Source organism: Zingiber officinale, chromosome 2B, assembly GCF_018446385.1.
Source record: "Zingiber officinale cultivar Zhangliang chromosome 2B, Zo_v1.1, whole genome shotgun sequence".
NCBI lineage: Eukaryota > Viridiplantae > Streptophyta > Magnoliopsida > Zingiberales > Zingiberaceae > Zingiber > Zingiber officinale.
The window spans coordinates 19863332-19878177 of record NC_055989.1 but is presented as its reverse complement, the minus strand read 5'-3'; positions in this window follow the sequence as shown (position 1 = coordinate 19878177).

Sequence of the window (14846 nt, the reverse complement as noted above, 5' to 3'; positions counted from 1 at the left end):
CTTCTAGAGAGGAGAGAGACCGCATGGATCAGATCCCTTATGCCTCAGCCATAGGATCGATCATGTACGTCATGCTATGTACTCGACCTGATGTCTCGTATGCTTTGAGCATGACGAGCAGATACCAGTCAGATCCAGGTGAAAGTCACTGGATAGCGGTCAAGAATATTCTTAAGTACTTAAGAAGGACTAAAGAATATTTCTTGATATATGGAGGCAATGATGAGCTAGCTGTAAAGGGTTACAGTGATGCTAGCTTCCAGACCGACCAGGATGACTATAGATCGCAGTCGGGGTTCGTATTTTGCATTAATGGTGGTGCTGTCAGCTGGAAGAGTTCGAAGCAGGATACAGTAGCTGATTCTACAACAGAAGCCGAGTACATTGCTGCATCAGGATCCGCAAGTTCATCACTGAACTTGGGGTGGTTCCTAGCATCGCTGACCCAGTTGAGCTCTATTGTGACAACAATGGAGCTATAGCACAGGCGAAGGAACCTCGCTCACACCAGCGGACCAAGCACATACTACGGCGCTTTCATCTCATTCGGGAGATTATCGATAGAGGAGATGTGAAGATTTGCAAAGTACCTACAGAGGCTAACATCGCAGATCCCTTGACCAAGGCTTTGGCACAGAGAAAGCATGATGGTCACACTAGGTCATTAGGCCTTAGAGCCTATACTGATTGGCACTAGTGCTAGTGGGAGATTGTTAGTTAGAGCCCTAGAGCCAATCATTTGATGATTGTATGGACTCATGTATATCATATTTTTTGTATATTAATAAAGGCATTGGTTTTTGGTTATTATTCTTATTTGTATTAGTGTCAGATAAAATAAGTATAGTAACGTCCTTGAGTAGAACGTTCATACCTATATCAATCGATTAGTTGAATCGATAGTGAGATGATATAGGGAACACTACTCTAAATCATTCCTAGTCGAGTATTAACATTCAGGGACAATGTTAATACAATAAGACTAGCATGTAGGTCAGCTCGATGACTTGATCTCACAAGTCATGGATATAGAGATATCAAGCTGACACATGGGTATGCATTAGAGAATGTATACTGAATGACCCGCCATGAGAAAGTATCATGGATCGTTATATGAGTGTCATATACTTTCTCATGTGGCTATTAGTATGACTATTAGTCCTTAGACCTGAAGTCACCATGGATCCCTACATAAGGAGTTATGTACTTTAGTTTCGTCAAACGTCACCCGTAACTGGGTGGACTATAAAGGCGATTACTGGGTATATAACAAATTATGCAGAGGGATGTGAGTGATGTAGATGGGATCTATCCCTCCTATATGACAGGAGAGACATCGATATTCTTGATAGAGTGAGACCACGAAGTGTATGGCCATACCCAAATGAGTCAATATGAGATATTGAGCTCATTTAATTGAGTGAGTCTACTCGGAGTTCAAGATTTAGATTGGTCAGAGGATGACACGGTCTATACCTCACATTGATCAATCTAGATGTCTAGGATAGAAGGACACTTGTCACATATTATGAGGAGTCACAATTAGTAGTCACAAGGTGATGTTGGATCTCAACATTTCTTGTAACTTGGGTAGCAATGATGTATTGCTAGATGCCGCTCATTGCTTATGTTTTTAAAGGAGTTTATAACATTGCCAACGTTACAAGAACCTATTGGGTCACACACAAATAACATGTGCATGGAGATTAGGTTCATATGATAAACCAATAGGATTAGATTCATATGATGAATCAAAGATTGGATTCAAATTAGACTTATTGAGTTAGACTCAATTAGATTCAATTGTTGAATGAGTCTAATTTAAATTTGATTCATGAGTCAATTTATATTAATGAATTGAGATTCATTAAATTAAAATTGACTTGAATCAAAACTTGGATTTAACTCAACTAGGAAGAGCATTGGTCAAGTTTGACTTGACCAAATAGAGGTTGACACATCAAGTTTTGACTTGATGAATTGACACATCATGAGGATGACTCATCCTACATGGCATGCCACATCATCCCCTTATATAATGGTGTGCCACCTCATGGAGGTTACACACCATTAATCCTCTTAATGTGGCCGGCCACATTAATGTGGGGGTTACACATGTGGTGGTCGGCCACACTAAGTGAGGAGAGGGTTTCATTTGGTGGCAATTGAATGGTGTTCAATGCTTCTTCTTCCTTGGGTGCTTCTCCCTCTCTCTAGCTTGCTGATGGTCGTGGCTTCATGGTGGAGAAGAAGTGAGAGTTGATTCCAAGCAACTAGGTGGTGTGAAGGTCACAAAAGGAGAGTACCTAGAGGGGTGTGTGAGTTCCTTTTTCCCTTCTCTCCTTTCTCACCTTTTAGATCCAATCCGAGAGCCCTAGAAAGTGCTAGCACACTTGTGGGTTCTCCTCTCCATCTTTGAGTGGTAGAAGACCACTCCTTGTTTGTGTGGATACCGCTAGAGGACCGTTCGCTTGACGGTCTCGAGATCCGGCTACCTTTGGACGTTGCGGGATTACGAAGGGCACGCATCAAGGGTAAATGTTTTTCCCTCGTAGATCTAAGAGTCGATCGTGTTTTAAACTCGTACTCGTATTTTTCGAAAGTTTTACCTTGCACGAGATCCGTGGCTTGGGCGATTCGGGGTTTTCGCGACGCGAAAAGCGGTTTTCGCTGCCCGAAAAACCCAACAAAATAGAGATCATACAAATACAAATGGGTGAATCAGACTTGACTCGGGTTGAATCAGACCCAAATTGGTTTATGTGACCAAACTAGTGGTTCGGTAGACCAACTAGGTTCAGTCCAGATTGCTAAGTTGTTAGAAATATTGGCATAGGAGATTATGTGATGATATATCTGGTTCATCTTTATGATTTGGATGAGGATTAGGATGAGGATAAGGATAAGTTAGATGATGTGGATAGAGATAAGACTTGATAGATATGGCTTCATCCATATATGGGTGCATCTAGATATGACTTTATCCATATAAGAGTTGATCTAGATAAAGATCTAATCCAACTCTATAAAAGGAGACAAAGGTTCTACATTCAAAATCAATTCTTCTGCCACTCTATCTCTATACTCGAAAGAAAAGATAGCAAGGCAAAGCTCTGTGATCGAGGAAGCTCCAAGAGGGGTGCGTTGCGCTCAGAACTTTTAGACCAACCATTATCATTTGTTTGTCTTTCTATTTACAAGTTGTGTTTTAATTTATAATATTTTCTTGTGCTTGTTAAATTGTAAGATGGGTTTCTTCACCTTTAAAAAGTTTTAGAAAGGAGACCACTAATGGACAGGCGTCTTCCGTGATTAGGCCTTGGACGTACTGATCCTTGGGGGTTAGGAACCAAGTATATCTGGTGTGTTCTTTCTTTTATATTATTTATTTATATTCTACAACATACTAACCCTGATAGAAAGAACAAATGACAAAATCAAAAATAAAAATGTTCGATATTCAACCCCCCCCCCCCCTCCCCTCTATCGACTCGCACTGATCCTACATGGACTTCCTTTGCTTAACATATGATCAATTTGACATGTTGGGACTTCACAATTGTCTAGCATCCGATCAACTTTGACTTATTGAGACTTCACTATTATTTAACATACAATCAATCTTGACCTATTAGGACATCATCATTTCCTAACATAACTTGTTAGGACTTCTCTATTAGGTCATGTAGAGAGCTAGGGGTGAATAGCTTTGTTCATTTCTTTGAATATGATTTTCATCAAAAAAACTTGAAGCAATGCTAACACCTTGATTTTACTTGGTAGCCACCTTCTTAAGATGAGTAATCTAAGAGTTCACTCCTCACTCTCACAGATGCACTATGTAAATCTCCTTTCTAGAGACGAAGAAGACTCATACAATCTCAAGCATGAGAATACAACAAGAAAATAAGAACGCAAATACAAAATACAATTGAGAATGACTTTTAGAGTTTACAGGAACATTGTGTTGCTTGCTCTTTTCTTACTTCGGATTGCCTCTTGGTGGATGGAAATACAACAAAACTTTTTTCTCCAAACACACAAGAACTAGTTGAAAACCCTTGACGAACTCCCCTTTATGTGGATGTTGTTTGAATTATTTTTCACCTCCTAATCGATTAGGTTTGCCCCTAATTGATTGCCACGTTAGCTTGACCATTCAAAGATGACTCTTTTTTACATAGCTAATCAATTGGTAAGACATACTAATTGACTAGGAAGTCTCTAATCAATTGTCCCAATTGATTTTGAGGCTTTCTGTGCTATCGTGAAAATACCCTCAATCAATTATCTTAATCAATTGGTTTGGCCTTAATCGATTGCTCAATCAATTCCAACACTTACTGTGTTGTTGTGACAAAACTCTCAATCAATTACTCTAATTGATTGGGTCATGTTGAATCTATTAGCCTAATGGATTCGGTACTTTTTTGTGCTTTACGAAAAAGCTTTCCAATTGATTACACTAATCGATTGGGCCAAGGCTAATTGATTGACCTAATTGATTGACCAACCCGAAAACTTTGAACCTGAGTTTAGGGTTCCTTTGCCCAATCCAAAGTCTTCCATGACTCATTAGGACTTCTCGTTACCTAGCATCTAGCCAACCTTGATCTACCAGGGCTTCTTCACTAAGTTTCTGGTCAACCTTTGATCAACTAGGACTTTCCATCTCGTGCCAAGTGTTCGATCTTCCTTTGACCCATTTGGATTTTTCCTTACCAACTTTCCATTAGACTTCTATTGCTTAGTTCTCAACTAGGTCTTTCATTATCTAGCCCCACTAGGACTTCTGTTGTCTAGTCCCAACTAGATCTTCTACTACTTATCTCCGCTAGGACTTCCACTACCTAATTCTCAACTAGGTCTTCATTGTCTAGTCTCACTAGGACTTTATGTTACCTAACTTCCAATTAGGACTTTCCATTGCCTAACCTTCAATTTAGACTTCCCATTATCTAACCTCCAGTTAGGACTTTCCCAAACAAGTATTTGATCCTCTCTTGATCCACTTGACTTCTCTCTCACATATTATCAAATATTGAAACTCAAGCTCAAGCCAACTCAAGCTTAGTCATACTGGCCAACCTTGACCCGAGGATGATTGCACCAATAATCTTCCCATTTTTTATGTTTGACAATATGTTTAAATTAGGCTAACCCATATTAGCTCAATTTCCTTCTTTATCCCATGCCAATGTATAAATGAGGGTTTCTAAACTTGAATCTTAAATCCCCCCTTTGACACAGATCAAAAATTTTATTCCCAAGATTCATTCTTTTATCATTCAAACTTTACAATAAAGGTCACATACCCTTCCATTATCTCCAATGCTCAACCTTGAACATCCATCCATCATCATACATTTAAGGAAAACCTCCCTCTTAAAGTATGTTCTAACTTCTATCATTACACCAACAATGATTTGTATTTAACGAAGTTCTAAAATTTAAAGTGATAAGGTTACAAATTCACTCTTGAATCTAAACCTCCTCCTTAACTTGTTCACATTAGTCCTCTTTAACCATTTTTTTTTTATTTTCATCAAGAAAATTACACTTACATGCTTACCTAAGTATTTCAAAGGGTTAGATATAGTTAAATTGACTAAATCTACCTTAATGAACTAAAATCAAACTATTTCAGCCAAAACATAGTTATGTTAATTGATTAGTTTCATCTACCAATCGATTACAGCTCGTATAAATTGATTGATGCCCAGTACCAATCGATTATAGTACATCTCAATCGTTTGACAATAGTGCCTAATTGATTGGGGTTTCTGATTTCTAAATTTAATTTCAGACTCAATTTCAAAAACTCATAAATAATTCTACGATATTCAAAAAATCATAAAATTTTATGTAGATATTACTTATGCCATATACTATTAGGGAAAATTAATATTATATGAAAATACATCTCATTTTCAAAGAATAATGATACAAAATTTGAAACTATTAAAAACTTCATTGTTTCACGCTAAATTTATTTTTAACTAATCAATGGTGATTACTATCAGCAAATAGACTTCACCAAGATTTTTTGAAATGTTTTTAAAAATAATTTATAACCATAATTTTTAGGGCAAATGCACATGACTTGTATATTTGCTTTCCCCATGATTGAGCTTCACAAAAACTATATATTTTGATGAAACTAAAACTCAAATAAATGCACTAAATCACCATCTTAATTTTTGCTCATCCTCCTAATATGTCACTTATATCTAATGTGTCTTAATATACATACAAGTCAACTCTATAGTCTTTGTGAGATGTATAATGAGTTTTTCCTAAAACTAAGAGAAGTCATTTGCTCGTTGTTGTTCTTGAGTAGCAAATAATTGATCAAAGCAATCAACATCATGAACTTGTTCTGGCAAGGATGATGAAGTTTCATTATCTGGTTCACCTAAAAATTCATTAGAACAACACTCCTTGTTAAGAAAATTATGCAATCCGGCACAAGCCAAAACAAACTCTACTTGTGATGTATATAAAAATGGAGGAGATGTTTTGAATATTTTAAATTGTGATTTAAATATTCTAAATACCCTCTCAATGACGTTCCTCAAGGAAATATGATGAAGATTGAATAACTCCTTTTCATTTTCTCGGTGATGACCTTACCTAGTGAATTCCTGGAGATGATAACACACACTTCGAAATGGAGCCAAAAATTAACGTCAATTTGGATATCCACCATCCACCAAAAAATTTACCTATCAAACCATGTTCGTGGAATCAAACGTCCAAATATAAATAACATATGCAATTTTGAAAAATTACAAAATAAAATAAAATAAAATAAACAAGTAATATATAGAACAATATACATATACCTTATGGAACTTTAAGTCTGTTAGTTCTTGATAAAGTATCAGTAAAAACATTTGAATCATGAGCAGATCCCTTCCACCCACTGAGCGCATATATGAATTGTAAATCAAAGTTACAAGCTTCCAAAACATTTTGTGAAATCATTCCATGATGATTACGATAGTTGTTAGTATCATGTTCAAGCACTATTGTTGGAACATGAAGACCATCAATAGCTCTAATGCAATCTTGTAACAATGGAAAAATAATAACAATAATAATAATAGCAATAGTAGTAATAAAAATAATTGAAGAATTTCATTACTTACTTTAAAATAAGGAAAAAATCTTGTACACTCCCTTATTCTCTCGAGCACTACAAATCCAGATTTAACGATCAGATATGCTGCAATGCTATTTAATGCATTTAACACCTTGCTGAAGTTTTGGCTAGTATTGTAGTGTGATCAATCAAATGTTTTACGAATCAAAGAGTATCAAGTATTGTGACCAACAACACATAAAAACATGATAACCATTTCTTCAATACAAATGTATCTTGTATTTACAATGATGTTTTTTCTCTAACGATGTTTCACAATTTTAAAAATACACTCAGATGCATTCTATAAATTTCTAAAAAGTGTGTTGGATCCTATTTTAATATTCTATGACTATAATTGTATCCTTTGGATATTATTGGTCGTCTACTTAAGGGGTGATGGACATGTTGCTCTCAATCAACACACATAGGATCCTATACAATTACACCAACAAACACCTAAGCATTTCATTTAATTCTTCTTCCAATACCTCGTCTTCCATTTGTTCTTCTACTTCATGCATTTTGATGTTTCACATTTAAATGAACCACTTGATATCAAACAAGAAATTAAAATAAAAAAACTCTAATAATTTATGAAAATTATTCCACTTGTAACCAAAACAAGATATAATTGATAATCAACTTGAAACTTGTAAATTTATAAATAATATGAACCAAGAAATCGTTGCTAGTTCAATCACCATAAAACAATTCAAAATAATATGATAGAATTTTACATAATAAAAATCATTACTAATCATGCCCCAAAAATTCACTTATTCATTCAATTTATAGTCTATCCATCTTGAATGCTCTTCAATGGTTATTTTCAAAAAATTGATCTTCTTTGATTGTGTATTAAGCAAATCAAGTACTTTGTATCGAATACAATGATCCAAGTTTGGGACCTCCTTGAGAGCATCCCAAAAGCCTTCACTTGCATTCCATATTGATTCTATTTTAGAAACCACCTTCTCAAGAGCGTGAGAGAGTCTATACATAACATCTGCATCATTATTCTTGAAAGTACTTGATTTTCCTTCAAGCTCAGTCCTATCTCATTTTCTAATGGTTGGAGGAACTTCCAAACTTATGGGTTGAGATGGTAATGGTGGAGCAGACTCTTCAAAAATTAAAGGCTTGTATAAAGATTCTTGTCTATCACTTTGCATGAATTTACCAATATTGTGATCAAACACGTAATCATTTGACAAATTAATGTTGGTGCAAGAAGCACCAGACAATCGAATCTAAGTTTTGATTATGGCAAAGGGTCCAAAGTTAAGATGTCTTGTTGTCTAACAAGTGTGATGGAGTTTGCAGGAAAGTCCTAATAGATTCTAGGCAGGTGGAAAACCCTAGAGGGAGGTACCCTAGGTCCTGGGGGTGGTAACCCTAGGTTATGGAAACCCCTAGGGGGAGGTAACCCTAGGTCCTAGGGGGTGGTAACCCTAAAAGGAAAGTCTGGATAGGTTGTGGAGCGGACGTCCAACAGAAAGTCTTGAAGCCTCGGGCGTTGAGCAAAAGTCCAGCCGGTCTGGAGGACCAGTCTGGCAATAGGTAACTTCTCTTGAGAGGAGTAGGTGAGGGCGTGTTCCCCGCTGAGGGAATAGTAGGCATCAGTTCGACCTAGGTTTTCGAAGGAAATTCAAAGTCAGAACTGGATAGTCTGAAGGTTGTCAAGTTTTTGATTTACATATCAATTGTTATTTGTCTAACTCTGTTTTGCAGGAAACTAACTGTTGGATCGTAAAGTTCGCTAGAAGGGGGAGGGGGGGGGGGGGGGAATAGCTATTGTCAAAAATTCGTTAGTAATTCGAGTACGCAGCGGAAAATAATAAGCACAACACTAACAAAACTAATTTTACTTGGTTCGGAGCCTTCGTCGACTCCTACTCCAAGGCATGCACTCGTTGAGTGCTTTCATTGGGCAATCACTAATAATTCACAAAATATTACAAACTTTAGTACAAGAATTATTAAAAGAATACCGACAACAGGAAAAGGAAATTGAGTCGCAGGTTGTCGGAGAAGCCTCGCAGCATCATAGGAGTAGTGCGCAACAGAGCAGTCATAAAAGAAGTTGTTATTTCTGCTCCAGGTAGAAGGCTTCTTTTATAGGAGTGCTCCAGGTGCCCAGATCTCTTCCGAGCGCATAGACCATGACGTCGTCCAACCAATCGGCGCGCTCCTAGCTGGCGGAGATAAGATTTGCCTTCCGAGCACCCAGACCAACTCCGAGCACCCGAACCCCTTTCGGGCGCCCAGACCACCATTTTCCAACAACTCACTTTCCTGCAAGAAAATGTTAGTCCAAGGTAAATACAAATTATACTACCCTGTAAAACAATGTGTTAGCACAATTATAGTCAAATAGAGTAGTAATTATATTCTATCACCTCGAGACCACAATCTTGTCACGATCTCAACTTCAATTTGCAAAATGGATCTAAGTTGGATCGACGCATACAGTTCTCTAACTGGGAACGCGTCCTTACCAAGTCACTCCCCTCTAGTGACTTACCTTAACTTACCTGCCAGACATCTGGTCAGCCCGTCGACCTGTCTAGACTTCATGCTAGCTATTCCATCAGCCCGTTGACCTAGCTGGACTTCCCTACAACACTGAGTTAGCACAATAGATAAAATAATAAAGTAAGACAGTGTTAACAGATTTTAAGATTCGCTGGTCCGGTCGACCATGTACGGTTGATCGGAAATCTGTCGATCACATATAACCTAGGGTTACTTCCCATAGGGCTGGCCAACTTCACTCTCTAGGACTTCCATTGCCTGGTTTCACTCACCAGGACTTTTGCCACCTAACTTCTCACTCACTAGGGTCCGACTTCACTCACTAGGACTTCCACTACCTAGCTTCACTCACTAGGGTCTGGCTTCACTCACCAGGAGTTCTACCACCTAACTTCACTCACTAGGACCCGACTTCACTCACCAAGACTTCCACCACCTAGCTTCACTCACTAGGGTCTGGTTTCACTCACCAGGACTTCCACCACCTAGCTTCACTCACTAGGGTCTGGCTTCACTCACCAAGACTTCCACTTTACCTACCCTCCAGTTAGGACTAGTCACTCAGTAGACTTCTCACTTGCCTATCCTTTGGATAGGACTTACCTTTGCTAGTCATCTAGTCCTGACTAGACTTCTTTGTTCCAAACATCAAGTCATGTTTGAATCAACCCTTGGTCAAATTGACCAAACTTAGGTATATTATCAAACATTAAAACCCTAGAGGTCAATTGCACCAACACTAACAAGTTTTACAGGGTCGAACTTAGCCTTGATCGGTCGACCGAATGGTTGGATCGGTCGACCGAACCCCAGTACAGTAGGATCAGATTTCTAGAGATCAGAACGGGTTTAATCGAGGGATCAGTCAACCGAACCTTGGGATCAATAGACCGAACCAAGGATAAGCGGTAACCGGATCAAGCCAGGTTGATCAGATCAAATACGGAGGAGACCATCAGCTGATTGATCGACCGAATGGAGGGATCGATCGGACGAACAAAGGCTCATCCAGAGAGACTACATCTGGACGGAAGGTCAGGTGGATTCAGCAGGTTCGTTCGACCGAACCTGGGGATCGGTTAACTGATCCGAGTCAAGTCAAAACTTAATCTCGAGATCAGAGGATCTGGATCAGGTTTGAAGAGTCTATAAAAAAGGGTCTCGACCAGCACTTCAGGAACATCAAAAATCATACTAATTGTGCTCTTGTGTTGCTCTAAAACGCTTCAACAATGCTCAACTGCTGCTCCGACAATCGACGACTCTTTTACTCATCCTTATATTGTCGATATACTTTGTTTAGTTTTGTACTTATAATTGCTTACTTGTAAAGAATTTCTGAGCTATTAGTGATTGCCCACCGAAAGCGATCAACGATCGTGGGCCTTGGAGTAGGAGTCATCACAAACTCTGAACCAAGTAAAAGAAATTTGTTAGCAATTGTATTTGTTTCTTTTCTTTATTCCGCTGCGTTATTCTGAGTTTTCCTAAATGAACGAATTAGCCACGAATGCTGTTCACCCCCTCCCTCTCCTCTAGCACGTCATCGATCCTACAATCAATACCTCGATTGTCTTCCACCTCTAATGTTCTTGCATTAGTGTCATCTCCTAGTCTTATCGGGTATTTTCCTATAGCAATTTCATTTCCAACTATAATTCTCAGATCTTCATAATCCTCAAAATTATCTATTCGATAATGTTTATGTTTTGAATGAGACGGTAAAGAATGAAAAATATCAAGTGTTAAAAGTAGTTATAATTCTAATCATAAATGTAAATTTTACTATTTTAAATTGAAAATACTAACCTTAAAATAATCCTTCCATATTTCTTCAAGAGTCGTGAATTTCTTCATCTCGAGATCCCATCCAAAACCAAAGTTATGATGCATAAGCTTACAATTAATAGTTGTTGTACCTTAGTTTGAACCACTTTAAACGACTTTGATATTGTGTGAAAGTCTTTTCGATTGTAAGTTTTTTTTAGAGTTGGTAGTATTTTTGTTTCTACGGTTTTTTTTGCTAAAGATTCCACTTCTATCATGCCATCCTTACGTGGCAACCTCAACCATGAGTTTTAACAATTCATTGCTCTCTTCAGTTGCCCATGCAATATATTTATCTTGTGAATCTACCATTGGTAATATCACTTAAATATGCATAAGATAGAAAATAAATACATAAGTATGAGAATCTATAAAAGTAGTAGGCAACAAACCTGCAATCATGTACCATTCAAAATCACATGTCATTATACATATTTTGCTAAATATTTTATGCATGGTGACCTTAATAAAACATGAAGAGTTTGATCTTTTTCATTCTAATCAAACATTTTCAACCAACATCCAAGATCTTGTATCCATTAACAATTTTTCACTTGTTAGCCACATGATTTCTTCATCATTTCATCAAGAAATAAAAAAAAAATATGACACACATATGACCTTTGATTATTTTATCATAATGATTCAAATATTCTCATGAAAAACATATGTTTGAAAGTTAACAGTGAGAACCCTTGATTATGTAGTTTTTTGAAGAGAAAGGAATGTCTCATCTTATGAGAGAAGAAAGAGGGGAAGAAAATTGGCGGTCATGATGAGCAACGACGGTATGAGAGGATGAGAAAGAGAGGAAGAAACCAAGAGATGGAGAGGATGTCTGTAACGACCACCCTTCTTATTACTACTCTCTAAGGGTGACCGTTACCTAACTACTATAAATTCTTACTTAACTAGTATGACAAACTGTACTTAACTTATTTTTTCCAGAAAACTTAAAATTTCGGCAGAGTGTATGCAGTACAGCAGGACTAAAATGCAATATAATACTGACATGCATATATAACACATAATAACAGAAACTATACACACTATATCTCAATGCAAACACAACAGTATCTACTTATTAATCAGAACTCATCTCAGCATGCAATCTAAAACAAGAATGAACTCAAATGACATGGAGGATAAAATACAATCTCAAATGACATGGAATATAAAATGCATCTCAAATGTTTCTTATCCACTAAAATACGAAAACTCAATAACATCCCAAGTCTCTCCCATAGTCCTGGCATCACACACCATCTGCACCTCCTCATCGCCTTCCTTTGCTATAGCTTTTCCTTTTCTTTATCTACAGTAAGAGGAAATGCAATCTATAAGCAAAATTACTTAGTAAGCACTATCTAACTCACAAAATCTCGATATGCATGTACATATATCTATAACATAAACTAACTGAATGCTTACTGAAAACTACTCATGCTCATCTAATAGTAAGGAATCAAACCGGATGAAATGCTAAACATGTAAAGCTGCTCATGCTCATCTACTAGCAAATAATAGTAAGCTAATCTAAATAACATGCTAGCATAAAAGAAAACTAAAACTTGCTGATTTTAAAACAAAGTGAAACTTATTTCATTTGTTCTAAACTTATTCTTTTATTTCACTTGTTTGAAAACTTATACTTTAATACTTTTAAATAATAATCAACTTCTCTTGGGCCCAGGCGTAGTACCAAAGCGCGCTCCCTAATAGAGACTGTGGTAGCTAGTCACAAGTTCTACGAGGGTAAAGACCTTGGTCTTACCAGGGCCAAGACCTTGGAATTGGTCATTTAGATCTGTTTAACGACAACCTTGGAAGTCGGGTACTAGCCTCTTCAAAGTAAAATATCTTAATTACTTCTTCTTTAAATGTCTTGACATTTTAACAAGCACCTTGTGTGCCAAAATTTCTAAAGTCTTGACTTTGGGATTTACTTATGGTCTTGGCCTTTTTCTTTCTTTTCTTTATCTTTCTTATACTTGTTAATACCTCTAATAAAAGGATGTCTCATACCAAAACTGCACTAAAATGCTTATTGACATTGCACTGAAATGCTTAACAGAATTGTATGGAAATACTTATAAAAACTGTACTGAAATACTCAATAAAATTGCATTCTATGCTAATCAAAATTCTGCATATTTAACTAACAGAAATCTGCATACTGTGCTAACAAAACTGCACTATAAGCTTAACGAAACTGCACTTGAATGTTAACTAAAATCTGCACTTGAAATGCTTAATAAAATCTGCTCTAAGATTGGAGTTCTGCATATAATACATATCAAAATCTACAAGCAATACTTATAAAAATCTGCATACCATACAAGCTTAAACTAAATCTAAAACTTGTTGGAATTAAAATCTATATAACTTGTTTCGTTTTAACAGAAACTTGCGGCAGAAATGTTATACCACATCTAATGAATCCAAGGGTTCCATATATAAGAAAACTAATAGCGCTTATGTATATCTATTGTTACACAAAGAAAAACTAGGAAATACTGCTCGTGCACATCTAACAGCAAAGGAAATACACATGCTTAACTGATAGCACATGGGAAACTACTCATGTTCACAAACAGTAAAGCAAAGAGGAACTGCTCATGCTCGCAAACAGCAAAAGGGGAATTAAATAGCAAAGGAAATAAGCAAAAATCTGCTTGTGCAGATTCATAGCATATAAAGGTCTAAACCGCAGAGAAAAAGAACTACTCGTGCACTGCTATAAAAATATGAAAACTGCACAACAAAACTAACAGTAAGCTCCTCTATTCATGCCCCTTTTTGTGGCACAATTCAAGCTAAAACCTACTGCTATACAAGCGAAAAATCTGCACTACTACAAAATCTATTCACTCCCTTTCATGCACGTATATAACAAAAGAAAATCGAACTGGAACAAGCTCCAAGAGGGGTTGTTCTAAGCTCCAATAGAGTTGTTCGTGCTTGCTGCAAACACAAGGAAATCTAAGTTTGATATGTTAACTTCAAGGGTTGTTCTTTTCAGGTTTAACAGAAAAACCTATAGCAAAAATGCTATAATCCATACGGTAAGATCAAACCACATGTATAAGGAACTATTAGCGGAAGACAACTACATATCAAACCTAATATCAAACCTAAACAATTCCCCTCTTGTATCCTTAATGAAACTCACGGCAGAGACTTTTAAAAACCATTCATCTACACGGCATACTCAAAAAAAATACAAGGAAACACCAAATCAAGTTCGGAACTACTCTTACCGCAGGTGAGTAGCAACTTACCTTGCTTCTTGGACTCAGAATGAAAATAAAGCTTCTAGGGTTTTCGGAGAGCTTGC